The sequence below is a fragment of the Rhineura floridana genome, chromosome 4, assembly GCF_030035675.1.
Source record: "Rhineura floridana isolate rRhiFlo1 chromosome 4, rRhiFlo1.hap2, whole genome shotgun sequence".
NCBI classification, from domain to species: Eukaryota; Metazoa; Chordata; class Lepidosauria; order Squamata; family Rhineuridae; genus Rhineura; species Rhineura floridana.
Window position 1 is genome coordinate 8,739,133 of NC_084483.1, and position 21,141 is coordinate 8,760,273.

A 21,141-nucleotide genomic window follows, 5' to 3' on the forward strand; every position below is an offset into this window, starting at 1 on the left:
TGTGAACCAGAGAAGCAATTGATAGTACCTAGCAAATACAGAACCAGATTTAATGGAGTTTTGAAGGGCATGATGGGATGCTTCTTGTTTGCATACAGAGAAGTCCCTCAAGAGTCAACAGGCTTCTCACCATTTGAACTAATGTTTACTAGAAAAGTGAGGGGACCTTTGGAACTGCTAAAAAATTCATGGGAAGGAACTCTGGGAGAGTACAAAACTTCTGTAGATTTTGTATTGGAATTCCGCAATAAATTAACATCAATGATGGAAGTAGTGAAAGAGAATTTGAGTCATGCACAGGAGAAGCAAAGTTACTGGTATGACAGAACAGCCAGAGAACGTGTGTATGATGTGGGAGATATGGTTATGGCGTTCATACCCAGGAAACATGACAAATTACAGGCTAACTGGGAAGGACCATATACCATCAGAGAAAGGCTTGACACAGTGACATATGTAATCACCACAGACCAATTAAACAAAAGCAAAGTGGTTCATGTAAATATGTTAAAGCCTTACCATACCAGGGATGCAAAGGTGTTGCAAGTTACCTTATTCCCTGAGGGAAGTGGGCCTGAACTTCCAGATTTGGTACAGGAAAGCAAAGACAAAGGAGGGGTAGATCAAGTGGAATGGTCAGAGGAGGTGAAGGAGGAAGTAAAAGAAGAGATTCTGAGAGTTTTGAAAACCTATAGGAATCTCTTGAGCAACAAACCTGGCCGAACCAGTATAGTTATACATTCCATTGATACTGGAGATCATGCCCCAATCAGATCTGTTCCGTACCGTGTGAATGGGAAAGTTTTGAATGAGATCAAAAAGGAGGTGGAAGATATGCTGGAATTAGGAGTGATCAGGGAATCCATCAGTCCCTGGGCCTCAAGTATTGTCCTGGTTCCGAAAAAAGATGGAACGACAAGGTTTTGCATTGATTATCGGCTAATCAATAAAATTACTGTCCCAGATGCATATCCTATGCCTAGGGTAGACACAATGTTAGAGTTATTGGGGGCAGCAACCATTATCTCTACACTAGATCTCTGTAAAGGATTTTGGCAAATGGAACTAGACGAGCAATCCAGAGCCAAAACTGCCTTCAGTACACCAGATGGGTTATATGAGTTTGTGACCTTACCCATGGGACTAAGGAACTCACCAAGTTCATTTCAGAGGCTAATCAATACTGTGTTGCGAGGCATGTCAGATTTTGCAGTGGCCTATATCGATGACGTGGCCATTTTTAGCAAGTCGGTGCCTGAGCATGTCCAACACCTGACAACAGTATTGGAGGCCTTAAGAAAAGCAGGCCTCACAATAAAAGCTAAGAAATGCCAGTTTGGACTAAAGGAAGTAATCTATTTAGGACATAAGGTGGGGAGTGGGAAAATCACCCCCTTATGGAGCAAGGTGGAGGCAATACAAGCGTGGCCGATCCCCTTAACCAAAAAACAAGTAAGGGCATTTCTGGGTGTGGCTGGATTTTATAGGAAGTTTGTGAGAAATTTTGGGGAAATAGCAACCCCCTTGCATGAATTAACAAAGAAGAAGTGTTCTGAGCGTGTGGTATGGACGGATGAATGTCAGAAGGCTTTTGATCTACTGAAGCAAGCCTTGTGCCAAGGACCCATATTAATAGCTCCAGACTATGAGAAACCATTCATCGTGGCTACAGATGCGTCAGACCTCATGCTGGGAGTCGTCTTGCTGCAGGAGAGAGAAGGCACCAGACATCCAGTGGCGTACCTGAGTCGCAAGCTGACGCCGAGGGAGAAAAACTATTCGTCGGTCCAGAAGGAGTGCCTAGCGGTCGTGTGGGGACTGAACAAGTTGCGCCCATACGTGTGGGGACGAAGATTCACAGTGACTATGGATCATCGGGCCTTGTTATGGTTGCAGACTATGAAAAACCATAACACTATGCTGCAGAGGTGGTCCTGGGCCCTACAGGACTATCAAGTGGACTTCCAGTTCATCAAAGGCAAGGACAATGTACTGGCCGATGGACTTTCTTTTCTTTTTTTCAATAATTTTTATTCAGATTTTCATAAAACATACAAGACGAAATCATAAAACATTCAAAGACAAAGAACAAAATCAAAAATAGTTAAACAAAAAAAAAAACAAAAAACAAAAAAAAACAAAAATAAAAAATAAAGAGTAAAATATTGACTTCCCATTTGTCAAAGATCAAATCAGTTATAAGTCTATAATATATAACAATCCTGTCTCTTAAGTCATATTATAAAATCACTTTCCTCCAGTAGCTATCTTACCTAATCATCAAATCTCATAAACATCACTTTACCCTTTCCACAAAAAGTCAAAGAGAGGTTTCAATTCTTCAAGAAATACATCTATCAATTTCTTCTTCCAGACAAGCACATCGATTAATCCATCTCATCACTAACCACGATAATCTTATTGTCATAACCATAGTCAAAATAAACATTTCAATTAATCCATCACATCAGAATCTGTTAGGTTCAGTAATTTCAGTAGCCACTGTTCCACTATCCCTATTAGTTCCATTTTCCATCTTCCATCTTCAGTAGTCTTGTTAAGTCCAGTAATTTCAGCATCCAATCTTCCATCATCAGCACTCCACAACAATCTTGCTGTCAAAGCCATAGTCACATAGCAAGAGTCTGATGGGAATTACCCCTATCCCAAATATTTTCTTGCCATCCACTCTAAATAGGTTGCTGAAATACTGCTGTAAAATCATATCTGTTCTTTTTTTCAAAATACACTGGGTCATCTCTTGAAAGCCCCTCCATTGTCACATGGCTGCAGTCAATTCCATAGACCTTCTCCATAATGGGCTCCATCACATCACTCCAGTCCAGAAGACCATCCATGCCATTGACAACTTCATCTCTAGAATCCCCATTAATTTCTTCAGAGATAACATTGAGTTCCAAACAATAGATTTTATTTCTAAAGTCCATAGACTCCAAATCTTTTTCCTGTTCCACATTTGTTCCAATCTCCGGGGTCTCCTCTCTCACAGGGACCCCTGTTCCAGTCTCCAGGGTCTCCTCTCTCACAGGGACCCCTGTTCCAGTCTCCAGGGTCCTAAAGTCCATAGACTCCAAATCTTTTTCCTGTTCCACGTTTGTTCCAATCTCCGGGGTCTCCTCTCTCACAGGGACCCCTTCCAGGGTCACCTCTCTCACAGGGACCCCTATATCTTTAATCTCCTGCTTCATTTTACTCAATTCAATTTTCAGCTCCTTACAACCCTGTCGCAGGTTTTGTTTCGTTATCTCAATCTCATCCATTATTTTCTGAAACATAGTTATTTCCAGATTCTCAGCCACTTTCTTAATTGCCATTTTAAAAGAAAAATATAGGAAAACCACTTCTTATTTCAGCAACAATTGGGTTAATACTCCAAACTTGATGACATCACAGTATAAACAAAGCAGACAGCCTTATCTCTCCATGCTTAAGTAAACAAAATGCAGTTCCCAGGATCGAAACAATTAATGGCGGTCGTCAGAAAACAGATTCGTCAAAATAAAATAGACCAAAAAGAGAGTAGTCTCAGACAATATAATATTCTTCAAAATAAAAATCTGGAATAGAAATCCCTCTTCTGTGTATATCTTTAGAATGCAAATCCAGGACAGCTTTTTGCAACAAAAACAGAGATAAGCTATTAATTAGTGAGTAGCAGAGAGAAGTTATGGCTCCCCAGTGAGATGTCAAAAACCGATCAATCTGGCAAATCTCTTTAAAACAGCAACAATTTAAGTCAAGTAAAAGAAAAATATAGAAAGAAGGGTGCTTGCCTGTTAGTGCGTTCTCTCTTAGAAGATAAGATGAACGTTCGCTTTATCAGATAGAGCTTGTTGTTGAAAATCCGTCCCACCTTCGTCGGCTGGACCTCGTCCCATAAATTAATGAGATCTGGTCGTCCCAACAAAAATAGGCTTTGAGGTTAATCTCTTCGTTTCTCCCTACCCGGGAGAAGTTTAATCAGTCAAAAAAAAAAAAAAACTGACTGATATATCTGAATAAGCTTCTTTTGAGGCAGGAGCCCGTCTCAAAAGCAGGCACAGGCTAAGTCACCCTTCCCGGAAGTCTCTGGCCGATGGACTTTCCAGGCAAGTGGCTGGGACTGCAGTGACGTGACCAGACAGAGGAACAAAGAAAGACATTTTCCCCATAGAGACTTTTATTTGTTAACGCGACGTATAAATCCTGGAACCGGAATAATACTCTGCTGTTGTTTAAGGGGGGGGAAATGTGATGTTCCTATATTAATGTATATATGGTAAGTGTTGTTGTTTTAGAAGATACATGGTAAGTGGAGTGAAAGGAGGGGGAGTGAATGGGCAGTAGAATGCGAGATGATTGGTTGAGTGTTTAAAATGGCTGAATGTATAAAAGGAAGAGTGAGAGTCGAATGGGGGGGAGAAGAGAAAGAGTGGATTGCTTGGTGGGGTTTGAGAGAGTTGTTTGTCAGGAGAGCGTGAAGAAGGAGGGAGGTGGAGTTCGGATTAGTATTGAGTAAAACCATATGCTTATGTGCCTTAAGAAGAAATCTTGTTAATCTTGTTAGCTTTGTTATCTGTAATAAATACTTAATTTGGTTTACCAAAGGCCTGATCCTTGGCTGGGGTTTCACAGACCAGAAGGGAGGGTAAGGTAATGACCAAGGCTGAAGGGAAACTGTAACAAATGGTGGCAGCGGTGAAGAGAATAACAATACCAGTATTCAGAGTCTCTGGGAATACTAGTATTGGGACGTTACTGGTGGTTGCCTAGCAGGGGGATCTGTTGAGATCTGTGCTAGAGCGGGGAGAGAAACCATAAGAGAGAGCGGTCCGGACTGGTGGAGTACCTGGTGGTGCCTAGTGACAGGCAGTAGCCACGCGCAGGTAGGAACCTGACAGGGAGAGCCAGGGAAGGACGCATCACAGTGTTCTTAGCCAATGAGTGAAGTCAGAGCATAGATTGATAACTGAGTTGTTTTGACAGTAGGCAATAGGTATCCATGAGATCCTATTGTTTCCCCCTTCCCCATAGTGCACTTTTCCTTCTTTTTCCCCCCTAGTCCTTCGAATCTCCATAGTTTGCTCTTCCTTTCCCCCTAGCAACGAGGATGCATCTTTCCTATGGTGGCTTCCTCTGAGATGAAGTAATCTCTAGAAGCTATGTTCTGCAAATACAGTAGGTGTGGCTGGATGTTAATGAAGCCACCCTCCACCCAGAAGGCAAATGTGAAAACTTTGCAATAAGGCTTAGACTTGTCTCCTGCTGTCCTGGCCAGCCCTGTTGGATTCAGACTCAGACTCACTGGTGTGTTTTTCTCCATTACGTTTAATGTGGAATTTCAGCTTAGAGAATCATAGAATCATAGAATCATAGAGTTGGAAGGGGCCTTGTAGGCCATTGAGTCCAACCCCCTGCTCACAGCAGGAAATCCACAGCTAGAGCATCTCCCGCAGATAGCTGTCCAGCCTCTGCTTGAAGACATGCAGCGAAGGGGATCCCACCACCTCCCTAGGCAGTTGGTTCCATTGCCGAACTGCCCTTACTGTCAAGAAGTTCCTTCTAATGTCCAATCTGAATCTATGCTCCTGCAACTTAAAACCATTAGACCTAGTCCTACCCTCTGGGGCAGCAGAGAACAGATCTGTACCCTCCTCTATGTGACAGCCCTTCAGGTACTTAAAGAGTGCAATCATGTCACCCCTCAGCCTTCTCTTATATCTTTTTTTTTTTTCAATAATTTTTATTCAAATTTTCATAAAACATACAAGACGAAATCATAAAACATTCAAAGACAAAAAACAAAATCAAAAATAGTTAAACAAAAAAAAAAAATAAAATAAAAATAAAAATAAAAATAAAAAATAAAGAGTAAAATATTGACTTCCCATTTGTCAAAGATCAGATCAGTTATAAGTCTATAATATATAACAATCCTGTCTCTTAAGTCATATTATAAAATCACTTTCCTCCAATAGTTATCTTACTTAATCATCAAATCTCATAAACATTACTTTATTCTTTCCACAAAAAGTCAAAGAGAGGTTTCAATTCTTTAAGAAATATATCTATCAATTTTTTTTTCCAGATAAGCATATCGATTAATCCATCTCATTACTAATTATGATAATCTTATTGTCATAACCATAGTCAAAATAAACATTTCAATTAATCCATCACATCAGAATCTGTTAGGTTCAGTAATTTCAGTAGCCATTGTTCTATTATCCCTATTAGTTCCATTTTCCATCTTCCATCTTCAGTAGTCTTGTTAAGTCCAGTAATTTCAGTATCCAATCTTCCATTATCAGTATTCCATAATAATCTTGCTGTCAAAGCCATAGTCATATAGTAAGAGTCTGATGGGAATTACCTCTATCCCAAATATTTTCTTGCCATCCATTCTGAATAGGTTGCTGAAATACTGCTGTAAAATCATATCTCTGTTCTTTTTTTCAAAATACACTGGGTCATCTCTTGAAAGTTTTTCCATTGTCACATGGCTGCAGTTAATTCCATAGATTTTCTCTATATTGGGCTCCATCACATCATTCCAGTCCAGAAGATTATCCATGCCATTAATAACTTTATCTCTAGAATCTTCATTAATTTCTTCAGAGATAACATTGAGTTCCAAACAATAGATTTTATTTCTAAAGTCCATAGGCTCCAAATCTTTTTCCTGTTCCACGTTTGTTCCAATCTCCGGGGTCTCCTCTCTCACAGGGACCCCTGTTCCAGTCTCCAGGGTCTCCTCTCTCACAGGGACCCCTGTTCCAGTCTCCAGGGTCTCCTCTCTCACAAGGACCCCTATATCTTTAATCTCCTGTGTCTCCAAACAATAGATTTTATTTCTAAAGTCCATAGACTCCAAATCTTTTTCCTGTTCCACGTTTGTTCCAATCTCCGGGGTCTCCTCTCTCACAGGGACCCCTTCCAGGGTCACCTCTCTCACAGGGACCCCTATATCTTTAATCTCCTGCGTCATTTTACTCAATTCAATTTTCAGCTCCTTACAACCCTGTCGCAGGTTTTGTTTCGTTATCTCAATCTCATCCATTATTTTCTGAAACATAGTTATTTCCAGATTCTCAGCCACTTTCTTAATTGCCATTTTAAAAGAAAAATATAGGAAAACCACTTCTTATTTCAGCAACAATTGGGTTAATACTCCAAACTTGATGACATCACAGTATAAACAAAGCAGACAGCCTTATCTCTCCATGCTTAAGTAAACAAAATGCAGTTCCCAGGATCGAAACAATTAATGGCGGTCGTCAGAAAACAGATTCGTCAAAATAAAATAGACCAAAAAGAGAGTAGTCTCAGACAATATAATATTCTTCAAAATAAAAATCTGGAATAGAAATCCCTCTTCTGTGTATATCTTTAGAATGCAAATCCAGGACAGCTTTTTGCAACAAAAACAGAGATAAGCTATTAATTAGTGAGTAGCAGAGAGAAGTTATGGCTCCCCAGTGAGATGTCAAAAACCGATCAATCTGGCAAATCTCTTTAAAACAGCAACAATTTAAGTCAAGTAAAAGAAAAATATAGAAAGAAGGGTGCTTGCCTGTTAGTGCGTTCTCTCTTAGAAGATAAGATGAACGTTCGCTTTATCAGATAGAGCTTGTTGTTGAAAATCCGTCCCACCTTCGTCGGCTGGACCTCGTCCCATAAATTAATGAGATCTGGTCGTCCCAACAAAAATAGGCTTTGAGGTTAATCTCTTCGTTTCTCCCTACCCGGGAGAAGTTTAATCAGTCAAAAAAAAAAAAAAACTGACTGATATATCTGAATAAGCTTCTTTTGAGGCAGGAGCCCGTCTCAAAAGCAGGCACAGGCTAAGTCACCCTTCCCGGAAGTCTCTGGCCGATGGACTTTCCAGGCAAGTGGCTGGGACTGCAGTGACGTGACCAGACAGAGGAACAAAGAAAGACATTTTCCCCATAGAGACTTTTATTTGTTAACGCGACGTATAAATCCTGGAACCGGAATAATACTCTGCTGTTGTTTAAGGGGGGGGAAATGTGATGTTCCTATATTAATGTATATATGGTAAGTGTTGTTGTTTTAGAAGATACATGGTAAGTGGAGTGAAAGGAGGGGGAGTGAATGGGCAGTAGAATGCGAGATGATTGGTTGAGTGTTTAAAATGGCTGAATGTATAAAAGGAAGAGTGAGAGTCGAATGGGGGGGAGAAGAGAAAGAGTGGATTGCTTGGTGGGGTTTGAGAGAGTTGTTTGTCAGGAGAGCGTGAAGAAGGAGGGAGGTGGAGTTCGGATTAGTATTGAGTAAAACCATATGCTTATGTGCCTTAAGAAGAAATCTTGTTAATCTTGTTAGCTTTGTTATCTGTAATAAATACTTAATTTGGTTTACCAAAGGCCTGATCCTTGGCTGGGGTTTCACAGACCAGAAGGGAGGGTAAGGTAATGACCAAGGCTGAAGGGAAACTGTAACAAATGGTGGCAGCGGTGAAGAGAATAACAATACCAGTATTCAGAGTCTCTGGGAATACTAGTATTGGGACGTTACTGGTGGTTGCCTAGCAGGGGGATCTGTTGAGATCTGTGCTAGAGCGGGGAGAGAAACCATAAGAGAGAGCGGTCCGGACTGGTGGAGTCCCTGGTGGTGCCTAGTGACAGGCAGTAGCCACGCGCAGGTAGGAACCTGACAGGGAGAGCCAGGGAAGGACGCATCACAGTGTTCTTAGCCAATGAGTGAAGTCAGAGCATAGATTGATAACTGAGTTGTTTTGACAGTAGGCAATAGGTATCCATGAGATCCTATTGTTTCCCCCTTCCCCATAGTGCACTTTTCCTTCTTTTTCCCCCCTAGTCCTTCGAATCTCCATAGTTTGCTCTTCCTTTCCCCCTAGCAACGAGGATGCATCTTTCCTATGGTGGCTTCCTCTGAGATGAAGTAATCTCTAGAAGCTATGTTCTGCAAATACAGTAGGTGTGGCTGGATGTTAATGAAGCCACCCTCCACCCAGAAGGCAAATGTGAAAACTTTGCAATAAGGCTTAGACTTGTCTCCTGCTGTCCTGGCCAGCCCTGTTGGATTCAGACTCAGACTCACTGGTGTGTTTTTCTCCATTACGTTTAATGTGGAATTTCAGCTTAGAGAATCATAGAATCATAGAATCATAGAGTTGGAAGGGGCCTTGTAGGCCATTGAGTCCAACCCCCTGCTCACAGCAGGAAATCCACAGCTAGAGCATCTCCCGCAGATAGCTGTCCAGCCTCTGCTTGAAGACATGCAGCGAAGGGGATCCCACCACCTCCCTAGGCAGTTTGTTCCATTGCCGAACTGCCCTTACTGTCAAGAAGTTCCTTCTAATGTCCAATCTGAATCTATGCTCCTGCAACTTAAAACCATTAGACCTAGTCCTACCCTCTGGGGCAGCAGAGAACAGATCTGTACCCTCCTCTATGTGACAGCCCTTCAGGTACTTAAAGAGTGCAATCATGTCACCCCTCAGCCTTCTCTTATATCTTTTTTTTTTTTTTCAATAATTTTTATTCAAATTTTCATAAAACATACAAGACGAAATCATAAAACATTCAAAGACAAAAAACAAAATCAAAAATAGTTAAACAAAAAAAAAAAATAAAATAAAAATAAAAATAAAAATAAAAAATAAAGAGTAAAATATTGACTTCCCATTTGTCAAAGATCAGATCAGTTATAAGTCTATAATATATAACAATCCTGTCTCTTAAGTCATATTATAAAATCACTTTCCTCCAATAGTTATCTTACTTAATCATCAAATCTCATAAACATTACTTTATTCTTTCCACAAAAAGTCAAAGAGAGGTTTCAATTCTTTAAGAAATATATCTATCAATTTTTTTTTTCCAGATAAGCATATCGATTAATCCATCTCATTACTAATTATGATAATCTTATTGTCATAACCATAGTCAAAATAAACATTTCAATTAATCCATCACATCAGAATCTGTTAGGTTCAGTAATTTCAGTAGCCATTGTTCTATTATCCCTATTAGTTCCATTTTCCATCTTCCATCTTCAGTAGTCTTGTTAAGTCCAGTAATTTCAGTATCCAATCTTCCATTATCAGTATTCCATAATAATCTTGCTGTCAAAGCCATAGTCATATAGTAAGAGTCTGATGGGAATTACCTCTATCCCAAATATTTTCTTGCCATCCATTCTGAATAGGTTGCTGAAATACTGCTGTAAAATCATATCTCTGTTCTTTTTTTCAAAATACACTGGGTCATCTCTTGAAAGTTTTTCCATTGTCACATGGCTGCAGTTAATTCCATAGATTTTCTCTATATTGGGCTCCATCACATCATTCCAGTCCAGAAGATTATCCATGCCATTAATAACTTTATCTCTAGAATCTTCATTAATTTCTTCAGAGATAACATTGAGTTCCAAACAATAGATTTTATTTCTAAAGTCCATAGGCTCCAAATCTTTTTCCTGTTCCACATTTGTTCCAATCTCCGGGGTCTCCTCTCTCACAGGGACCCCTGTTCCAGTCTCCAGGGTCTCCTCTCTCACAGGGACCCCTGTTCCAGTCTCCAGGGTCTCCTCTCTCACAAGGACCCCTATATCTTTAATCTCCTGTGTCTCCAAACAATAGATTTTATTTCTAAAGTCCATAGACTCCAAATCTTTTTCCTGTTCCACGTTTGTTCCAATCTCCGGGGTCTCCTCTCTCACAGGGACCCCTTCCAGGGTCACCTCTCTCACAGGGACCCCTATATCTTTAATCTCCTGCGTCATTTTACTCAATTCAATTTTCAGCTCCTTACAACCCTGTCGCAGGTTTTGTTTCGTTATCTCAATCTCATCCATTATTTTCTGAAACATAGTTATTTCCAGATTCTCAGCCACTTTCTTAATTGCCATTTTAAAAGAAAAATATAGGAAAACCACTTCTTATTTCAGCAACAATTGGGTTAATACTCCAAACTTGGTGACATCACAGTATAAACAGAGCAGACAGCCTTATCTCTCCATAGTTAAGTAAACAAAATGCAGTTCCCAGGATCGAAACAATTAATGGCAGTCGTCAAGAAACAGATTCGTCAAAATAAAATAGACCAAAAAGAGAGTAGTCTCAGACAATATAATATTCTTCAAAATAAAAATCTGGAATAGAAATCCCTCTTCTGTGTATATCTTTAGAATGCAAATCCAGGACAGCTTTTTGCAACAAAAACAGAGATAAGCTATTAATTAGTGCGTAGCAGAGAGAAGTTATGGCTCCCCAGTGAGATGTCAAAAACCGATCAATCTGGCAAATCTCTTTTAAACAGCAACAATTTAAGTCAAGTAAAAGAAAAATATAGAAAGAAGGGTGCTTGCCTGTTAGTGCGTTCTCTCTTAGAAGATAAGATGTACGTTCGCTTTATCAGATAGAGCTTGCTGTTGAAAATCCGTCCCACCTTCGTCGGCTGGACCTCGTCCCATAAATTAATGAGATCTGGTCGTCCCAACAAAAATAGGCTTTGAGGTTAATCTCTTCGTTTCTCCCTACCCGGGAGAAGTTTAATCAGTCAAAAAAAAAGAAAAAACTGACTGATATATCTGAATAAGCTTCTTTTGAGGCAGGAGCCCGTCTCAAAAGCAGGCACAGGCTAAGTCACCCTTCCCGGAAGTCCCCAGCCTTCTCTTATATCATATAGCATTTAATATATCAGGTTACAGGTTACACAGGATTCTGTATCTCTACACAGCAGTACAGAGCATGACTACTCAAGCTTAGACGCTGCTGCAACAACTAGACAGGACCCTCAAGTCTCTTTAAGAAGACCCAGGACAGGCTCTCTCTTTGTGTGGGGAAGGTGTCTCTGAATGGGACTATGTTAGTAAGTGGCTATTCCTACTACGAACAGGGTGAAGATTGGGTGCTAATTGTGTTTGTCTGTGCATCTGCTAGTGCATCCTTGGAGATGGGGGTTGAGGCAGGTCCGACAGATCTTCCTCAGACACTGTCTCTGGTCCAGCCTCCAATCCCCTCCCTTCAATCAGAGGCGGCAGTGGCAGCTGGGGTGACAAGGGAAGAGGAAGAGGAGGAACGGGGCATTTCTTCAGCTGGAACTGAAACTAAGGGGACAGAGCTGTCACTGTCTAAAGTGCTGAAGCCTTCTCCTATTTCAACTTCCTGCTATTGTAACCACTGGGTCCCTCCTGCAGGTCCCAGATACCCCCCTCCTCTTCCTGATCACTTCAGGCACACTCTGCAGAGCCCATGGCACCTGCTGTACAGGGGCTAAAGACCAGGCATTCATTAAGAATTCACTGTATAGTAAACTTACAATACAATGGCATACAAATTATTGTATTGATGTGTCATTTTGTGCTATTTTGCTTATTTTGTACGTCGCCCAGAGTGACTGGTTAGCCAGCCAGATGGGCGACTAAGAAATCCAATAAATAAATAAATACTCAGAAGTAACTCTCTTTGTGTTTAATGGGCCTCATTTCCAGGTACATGGGTACAGGATGGCATCCTAGGCTTTGGCTTAGGATTGGCATTGGGGAGAAACAGGGATCTGATGCCATTAACAGTTGCATGGCAGGCAGAAATTCAACAGGTTAGGTCTTTTATAATATGGAAATACAATTATAGGAAAAGCTTCACCATGACTGTGTCTAATTTTGTGCTCTGCCATGCCCCACACGCCAGCCATGTTGTGCTGTGCCATGCCATCCCATGGCAGCCATTTTGTGTTATGCCATACCCCTATGGCAGCTTCAAAATGCAAAATGTGCCCACTGCTTCAAAAAGTTTGGTGACCACTGCACAAACATAAAATAACACAACGCAATCATGAAAATACAGCTGGTAATTATTAAAAGCAGTGATACACAAATATTATTTATTCATTTATTAAATTTGTATCCTGCCTTTCCTTTCAACGGAGCCCAGGGTGTCATATAGAAAACAACACTGGCCTCTGATAGCAGTGAGGCTATGACTAAAAGGTTTTGCATTTCAAAAGCCCATCAAAACAGAAGCGTCTTCTGTTTCTGATGGAGGAGACACAGAGTGAAAGCATCCCAGAGCCATGGCACAACCACAGAAAAGCAGTGGAAGCTGGTCGCTTAGAGCAAGTGAGGCACTGATGTACCACATGGACTTCAGAGCAAAAAAAAATTCCCCCAATTAGGAATCAAAAAGCCAAACTATTCTTTGTTCTCCACATACTCATTAGCCTTCCATTTGATTGCCTGCATACATCTCTGTTAATCTCTCATTCTCTATTGATGGTGGAGCTTGGAGGAGGCAGGAGGGAAAGAAATGACTTGTAACTTTCTCCTACAGAAAGTGGAGGAAGCAACTAGAGGATCAGCTATCCTATGACTAAGTGGATGAATTAGCAGTTACGGGAACTCTGGGGGATAGTGACCGTGTTATACTTGAGTTCTTGATTTTAAAGGAAACGCAAGGTAAGAGTAGCCATATGCGCACCCTGGACTTCAAGAAAGCTGATTTTAATAAACTCAGAACAATGATATGTAAGGTTCCATGGCAAGCGACCCTAACGAGAAAAGGAGTCCAAGATGGGTGGGAGTTTCTAAAAAAGGAAATTCTAAAGGCACAGTAGCAAGCAATTTCATCAAGGCAAAAAGGGAGAAGACAGCAGAAGAAGCCAATGTCACAGAATGCTTAGACATGACCTGAAAAAAACCTGCCATCCTCCTCTCCCTCCTTAGCCAACAATGAGCAAAAGACCCATCAGGACCAAAGCATAGCCCCCCACAAGCCACTCTGATTTTTCCTTTTCTCCCCATGCAGCAACATACACCCACCTACCTACTCTGCATAATCAAAAACTGAAACGCACACAGAAATTTTGCTGCTTTCAAAGGCTGGCTGCAGAGAAAGAATCATGCTTCCTGCTGCTTGCAAAAGCAAGGGAATAGCAACTCAAACTCAGAGAAGAGCCAATGCAGGTTGCAAATACATGATCTGATTGGCTCAGATTGAAACGCATTGGGGAGTCTCTTCATAGTCCTACGGAACTTCCAATGCATTTCTGAGGGACTCCTCCTGATTGGTTAGAGCTTATTCTATTGGAAATAAATCAAAGTGGAGGTCTGGAGGAGCTGAGGGGACCCCTAAGCCACTCCTACTAGAATTTTACCCATGGAGACAGAGGTGGGGACCGTAGCAGTCAGGGCCGGCACCAAAGGGCATCCAGGTCGGGCCCTGGCTGAGGGCCCCACGGTCCACAGGGGCCCCTGAAGGGCCATTCATTAGGGTGGGGGAGTAGTGCTCCCCTTCCGCAATCCGCAGCAGGCTGCCTGCCGCAGATCACAGGGAGGGAGCTTTACGCCACGCACCAGTTTGCTTGCTCCACCTACTTCTCTCTCCTGTCTCCTGAGGCTGCGTGCGTACAGTGCGCAGGGTTACCATCAACCAAGATGGTGGCAGAGGCTTTTTAAAGGGGCTGATGCTCCTACTGCTATCTTGGTTGATACCAGGCATGTGCACGTGCATGCGCGTAGCGTACCGAGCATGCATGCCATCAGAGAAGCCTCTGCTGCCATTGGTTGATGGCAACCCTGTGCAAGCGGCGCACACAGCAACCGGAGACAAGAGAGAAGTAGGTGAAACAGGCAGGAGCCGCGCACCCAGGGCAAGCTAGTGCGCAAGGGCCTAGTCATGCCTGAAGCCAGCCCTGGTAGCAATGACTGTGATTGGCTGTGTTATCCAGAGATGATTGGCCAGAACAGAAGGTGGATAGAAACAAGTCCAGAGTGTCTCTAACTGTGAGGTACTATATTGAGAATGAATGTAAAGAACAGAGAAAGGGCACTGGGCTATAGGTAATGTATTGAATATGACTGTAAGAAACAGAGAAGTGACTGGGCTATAGCCTTGGAGGCTTAGGGTGGTCAGGGTGGACATTGCCCCCACATACCCTTAATGAGCGGCCTCCACTGAAAGGAAACCTTCTCCTCACCTGTTCCTGGGATTTGACATTTTCATGCACTGTAATATACTATTTAGATGTGTTTATGTTATTTTGGAATATTTGTTTCTTATAATAAAAGTTTTTCAGAAAGAAAATATGACAGAAGTGTTCAGGTGGTGTGATTTTCCCCCTGCCCAAGTCTGGTACTTCCTCAGGGTAGAGAGCTGTCTTCCTGTGCAGTCCTATACATGTCTATGCAAAAGTAACACAAACTGAGTTCAGTGGGACTGAGTTCAGTAGGACTTACTCCTTTGTATGGGGGTATAGGATTTGGAGCTCTTTACATTTTATACAGTCTATATATTTTTAAATAGAAAATACAGTCATACTTTAAGCACTGTCAAAACCCACGTTTTAATAAGAAAGATTGATATGTGCTTAATTCTTCCACTAAAGCCTAAAACAGAGGTGGCTAACCTGTGGCCCTCCAGATGTTGCTGAACCACAACTCCCATCATTCCTGGTAATTGACCATACTGGCTGGGGCTCATGTTCAACAACATCTGAAGGGCCACAGGTTGGTCTCCCTTGCTTAAATGTTCACCTCTAAGAGGCTTCTGAACATTTGCAGAGTGCATTCTATCTGCCAGGTTTCTTTCTATCTGAGAGTTATTTTGTGTACTTCTCACTCAGAAGCATTCACAGGATTTAAACAGGAAAATTATATCAGAATTGCAGTTTATGCTCCTGTCCTTAGCCCACTTATTTATTTATTTATTTATTTTATTTATTTATTAAATTTGTATCCCGCCTTATGGCCAAAAGGCCCTCAAGGCGGCTTACAAAAACACGAATATAACACATCATAAAGCATAAATACAATAATGCAATTCTCAAAATTAAATAACAAATAACATTATTAAAAGAAAAGAAAAAACATTTAAATGTGTCACAATAAGAGAACCAAACACTTTATAAAAAGGCCCAGATAAAAATCTTCAATTTCCCAGCAAATAAGTAGCATTTTTATTTTTAACATATAAATATACACAGTATATAAGTAGCCAAACAATAATAATAAACAACAAACTAATGAGAACATCTCAATAAATATACAATTAAACAATCCCCACACACTTCACAACAGTGTTTAACAAAAATATGCTATAGTCCAAATAACAGCAAAAATGAATCTCCAAAATTAAATCTTGACCCCCAAAACAACTAAAAAACAACTAACCCCAGTAGTCTATAGACATCCTGAGCAGCAGGTTCACGCGCACATACACACACACGGTCTCTGGCCCCTTCAGCAGTTGCTGCTTTTGTAGCTGGAGAGAGACAGGGCCCCGCCCTTCCAGGCCAGGTGGAAATCAGCCAGAAATGCAGGGAGCAGGTCTTGCAGAAACTCACACAGGTAGATGGTCTCTGGCCCCTTCAGCAGTTGCTGCTTTTGTAGCTGGAGAGAGACAGGGCCCCGCCCTTCCAGGCCAGGTGGAAATCAGCCAGAAATGCAGGGAGCAGGTCTTGCAGAAACTCACACAGGTAGATGGTCTCTGGCCTTTTCAGCAGTTGCTGCTTTTGTAGCTGGAGAGAGACAGGGCCCCGCCCTTCCAGGCCAGGTGGAAATCAGCCAGAAATGCAGGGAGCAGGTCTTGCAGAAACTCACACAGGTAGATGGACTCTGGCCTCTTCAGCAGTTGCTGCTTTTGTAGCTGGAGAGAGACAGGGCCCCGCCCTTCCAGGCCAGGTGGAAATTAGCCAGAAATGCAGGGAGCAGGTCTTGCAGAAATTCACACAGGTAGATGGTCTCTGGCCCCTTCAGCAGTTGCTGCTTTTGTAGCTGGAGAGAGACAGGGCCCCACCCTTCCAGGCCAGGTGGAAATCAGCCAGAAATGCAGGGAGCAGGTCTTGCAGAAACTCACACAGGTAGATGGTCTCTGGCCCCTTCAGCAGTTGCTGCTTTTGTAGCTGGAGAGAGACAGGGCCCCGCCCTTCCAGGCCAGGTGGAAATTAGCCAGAAATGCAGGGAGCAGGTCTTGCAGAAATTCACACAGGTAGATGGTCTTACTTACAGTAAGTGCCCCTGAATTTAGTAGCACTTGTTTCTGAGTATACATGATTAGGAGGGTATGGTTTTTGTGGCATAAACCCACTCCACTCCATATAAGGCAATGGCACAATAAATGTGTTCATTGTTGGTTTTGGAATACATTTTTGGTTTCCTTTATTTAAAAACGGTGCTATTGCATAGGAATTAAAAACATCCACCTTCTTCACTACCTTTTTTCAATATAAAAGTGAAAGGAGAATGTAACACTTTCCTTTATAATGGAATCAGAACAATTCCCAGTCTGTCACTAGCTTGCTCACTCTCAGCCCTCATGGAATGGCTAAAATGGCACTTTTGGTTCCACCAAGCGTAGACAGGCAGTTCTATTTATCTCCCAAACTCTAGCCTACTCTGCTGATGTGACATCATTGTTCACATAGTACTGCAATATAATTGAGTAGGTCAGTGGTTATTCCAAGCTTCACCCATTCTTGAATTCCTTCTGTAACCTTCCAGAATGAGTCTTTTACAGTTAAATGATTCACTTATTAGGTAAAATAAACACCAAAATAATGTCAAATTAAAGCAAAACAAAACAGTGTGGAGTTAAATTCAGGCTGACATGAGCAAACAGTTCTGGTTGGTATCATTATACTCTTTTTGAAGTAAGCCCGGATAGTGGAGTATGGCTCCAATTAGTTTCAGACTGGAGAACCTTAACAGTGCTGGCTCGCTGAAGTCTGTACCTCACAAAAGCTGAAGACTAAAAAAGTCTTCAGAACAGCATAACCCACAAATGTACGGGGAAAAGATACAGCATGGATTCTGAAGCAAAGAAAAAAAATATTCAAGCAACAAAGTCTGTCAAATATATTTTTTTCTTGTTGTGATGGATTGGACATGTTCAAGAACTATTTTTGCTACTAAGATATTTTTCAAAATATATATGAAACTTTCAGTTGCCCAAGGAGTGAATAAATATTAAAAATGAAACAGTTCACTAAGACATCATGTAATTTTATCAGCATTCCCTCCAAAACAATTTTATAATATTAAATGGCTAGTAAAAAAAAAAAGGATACAAACAGTAAATCTTTGCTCTAAATTTAATAGCTTTGATCTAATGTTAAAGTAGGAAGATGTAGCCAAACCAGGTTCACAGCTTGCCAATCCCAGGGGCTGAGCTGGATATTCAGAGCCAAAGAACAATCTGAGTAATTGAAGCTGTCTCCATCCAAAATAAAAAGAAATTCGAGAACCAAAAAGCCCTAGTTTAATAAAAGAGTTAAGGTGGTTACAAAGTCACTCATGCCCTAAAAGCATGAAAATTGTAAGTTAAGACACCCACCTTAATGTTTGTGCCATGTAAACAGTAAATGTTTTACAGCCTCACATATTGTCCTCACCTAAAACTTAGCCTCCATGCTCCCACACTTTCCCTTTTCCTTTCAGAGTCAATCTTTTTTCTCTTCAGGTTGGGAAAATGCTGAAGTTCAGAGTGCCATGAGCCATCACCACTGTCAGTTGGATTAGAGAGAATGGCATACATTAGTAGCGATGGGCGTTATATGGGGGGGGGGGAAGAATGCCAATAGAGTTACTTCAAGTGGAGAAGGGTTGTTTTCCCTGGGCTCATCACAGGCCACTAAAGCAGCAGCTGTAGCAATAGGTATGCCAGAGGGCTTACCTATAGACTTACTTTAATATCACTTCTTCCAAGGATCTCTTTTAGTTGTTCCAACACCCAGAAGCTTAATTCCATCTGCCTTGGATGAAGAGAAGCCCCACTTTGTACTTGCCATGGGCTGTCTGCAGGCCCCATAAGGATAGTTGGAGAGACGTTTTAACATTGTTTTCCCAGTGCCTCTCTTAGCTGCCCCACACCACTAACAAATAAGTGAATAGTCTTTTACTGTGTACTGAGTATACAGGAGTCAATGTGAATGGTCATTCCCCATCCACAGCATATTCACAGCTGGCGTTACAGAAATAAGTCTTGGTTTGGAAGGAACTAATGGGGCAGCCTGGAAGTTGTAGGGAAGATGCTTATTAATCTGAGACTGTCAGCAGCTAGATTGTTTGTTTATACAGCCATGAAAGTCAGTATGGATTTTTTGCATTCTGCAATGTTAAATCAAAAATACACCCCCATGCCATTCTGATGCTTCACATAAGCTAATTTCAAAACAAAACCTTACAAAATGTATAGTCCTTAACTCAGAAATGCTTGTTTAACAACCGTCTAAATTTTCACAGCGATACACAAAACAGTCAGAGAGGCTCAAGAGTTCAAAGTGTAAAAAGAGAGATCTCATAATTTGTTGAAATTAATTAAAAGTCAGCCATGTTCACAGAGTATCTGTAATCCTATTACTGACCTTGCCCCATACTCTGACCTTCATCTTCTGCAGTTTACAAGTTAAAAAAATACCTGGCTGATTTTTAATTAATTTAAGAAATTTAACATTGAAGTCAAGGATAAGGCCGGGCATGCTCAGTAAGAACCAACTGTCACTGTTCTAAAAGCCAGACTCACAGGTGTTTGGCTTGCCTAATCAGCACCCTTCACTAACTGCACTTCCCAGGATTCTTTGGCAGACACCATGACTGTCTAAAATGAAATAAAAGTTTCTTTGGTGCATTTAAGTGACTTCATCCCAGGATGGCCATACATCCTCCAGCTAGTGATGGGCTTCTACTATATGTGAGGATCTTCAAATTCAGTGCTGTACTGACAGCTCAAAACATCACAAAACTGCAGAAGGTAGGTTGAATGATACCATCGTTTAGCGGAACTGTAAATATCAGAAAATGGGAAATATGAATTTGGGATTTTCCTCTCATGATTTTTTTAAAAAAACTTCAAAATGTCAATGGAAAAACAGCATTTTGCAATCTTAAGCATGTGCCTGGATAATCTATAGACAATTTCTTCAAAAAATGAAAACCCACACATATATCCTAGATACAGAGTTGAAAAGCAAGGGTATGTCTTCAGCAGCTCAACATGCCACAGACAGATGAGGTTGCACTGCTCTTCCCCCCCCCCGAGCAGCATCTCCATTATCTATAGGCAGGAACATATTCTTCACAGAGCACATTCTTTCCCTGAATCAGCAATGGAATAGAAACAATGGTCTGCAAGTCGACTGGAGAATGAGACATGCAATTAGTTGCAAAATAAAAAACAGCTGGCGAAATATAATAGCTGTTTTTCTGAGCACATGAACCTGAAAAGATACTGTTTATTTTATAAGACAAACAACATTTGCTTTCTGTTTGATCTCAAAGAACATCCACCACTGGAAGTTGTCCGTTCTCATTTAGTCACTTTGCTGCTGGAGAAGGCTGTGTAGAAGCTATAAACACAAAGCAGAACATATCGCTTTCCATGTTAATTTGACAATAAACAGTACTAATTTGACTTTGCAGCTGTATATTGATACCAAAATAATACAATTCAGTGCAAAAAACAGTAGCTAGTGAACTGGGACTGAACAGTTTAAAAACCAGAGGAGCCAGGTTAGCCACAATCTCTCCTTCCAAAGAATTCACCATATGACACCATGGGTTTGTGGCTTCACTTCTGCAGCATTACAAGGGGTGAGTGAACAGTGCTTGACATCTGTAATGAGGATTTTCCTCCTAGATCTTTTAAAAGGTTGTTTGGGTTTTACCATGACAGCAAAATTCTACTTCCAGTGTTGATGGCAATAGTGCAATCTGAGACAGGACATGTCCCCATATCAGCAAGGAAGAGGCAGGGGTGAAAATTGGCTTGCTCAGTGTGTTACCTGGGTAGTTTAAGTCCATATGGATGTACTACTCCAATATTGTATGAAAGGAGATAATGTGGAAGTTATGGATACTTGTAGGGTGGGCGTTGGCACCCATGCTCTTGATTGACATTTAGATCTGTCCAAAATGCTATCAGGACTAACCCTACCACTATCAAAGGTAGGAACATATTTATGCCTCTCTTGCCACCGATCAATATTGTGCTATAAGCAGAGAACAACTGCACTGTTAGAAAGGTCTCAGTTAAGCAAATATATCACATCATGAAGCATGAGGTGAGCCAAAGATTTTTTAAATATAATAATAGTCATTCAATGGACAGCAAATGCCTCATTCTCTCATCACCATCCTATTTCCCAGTCTTTAGCCAAACTG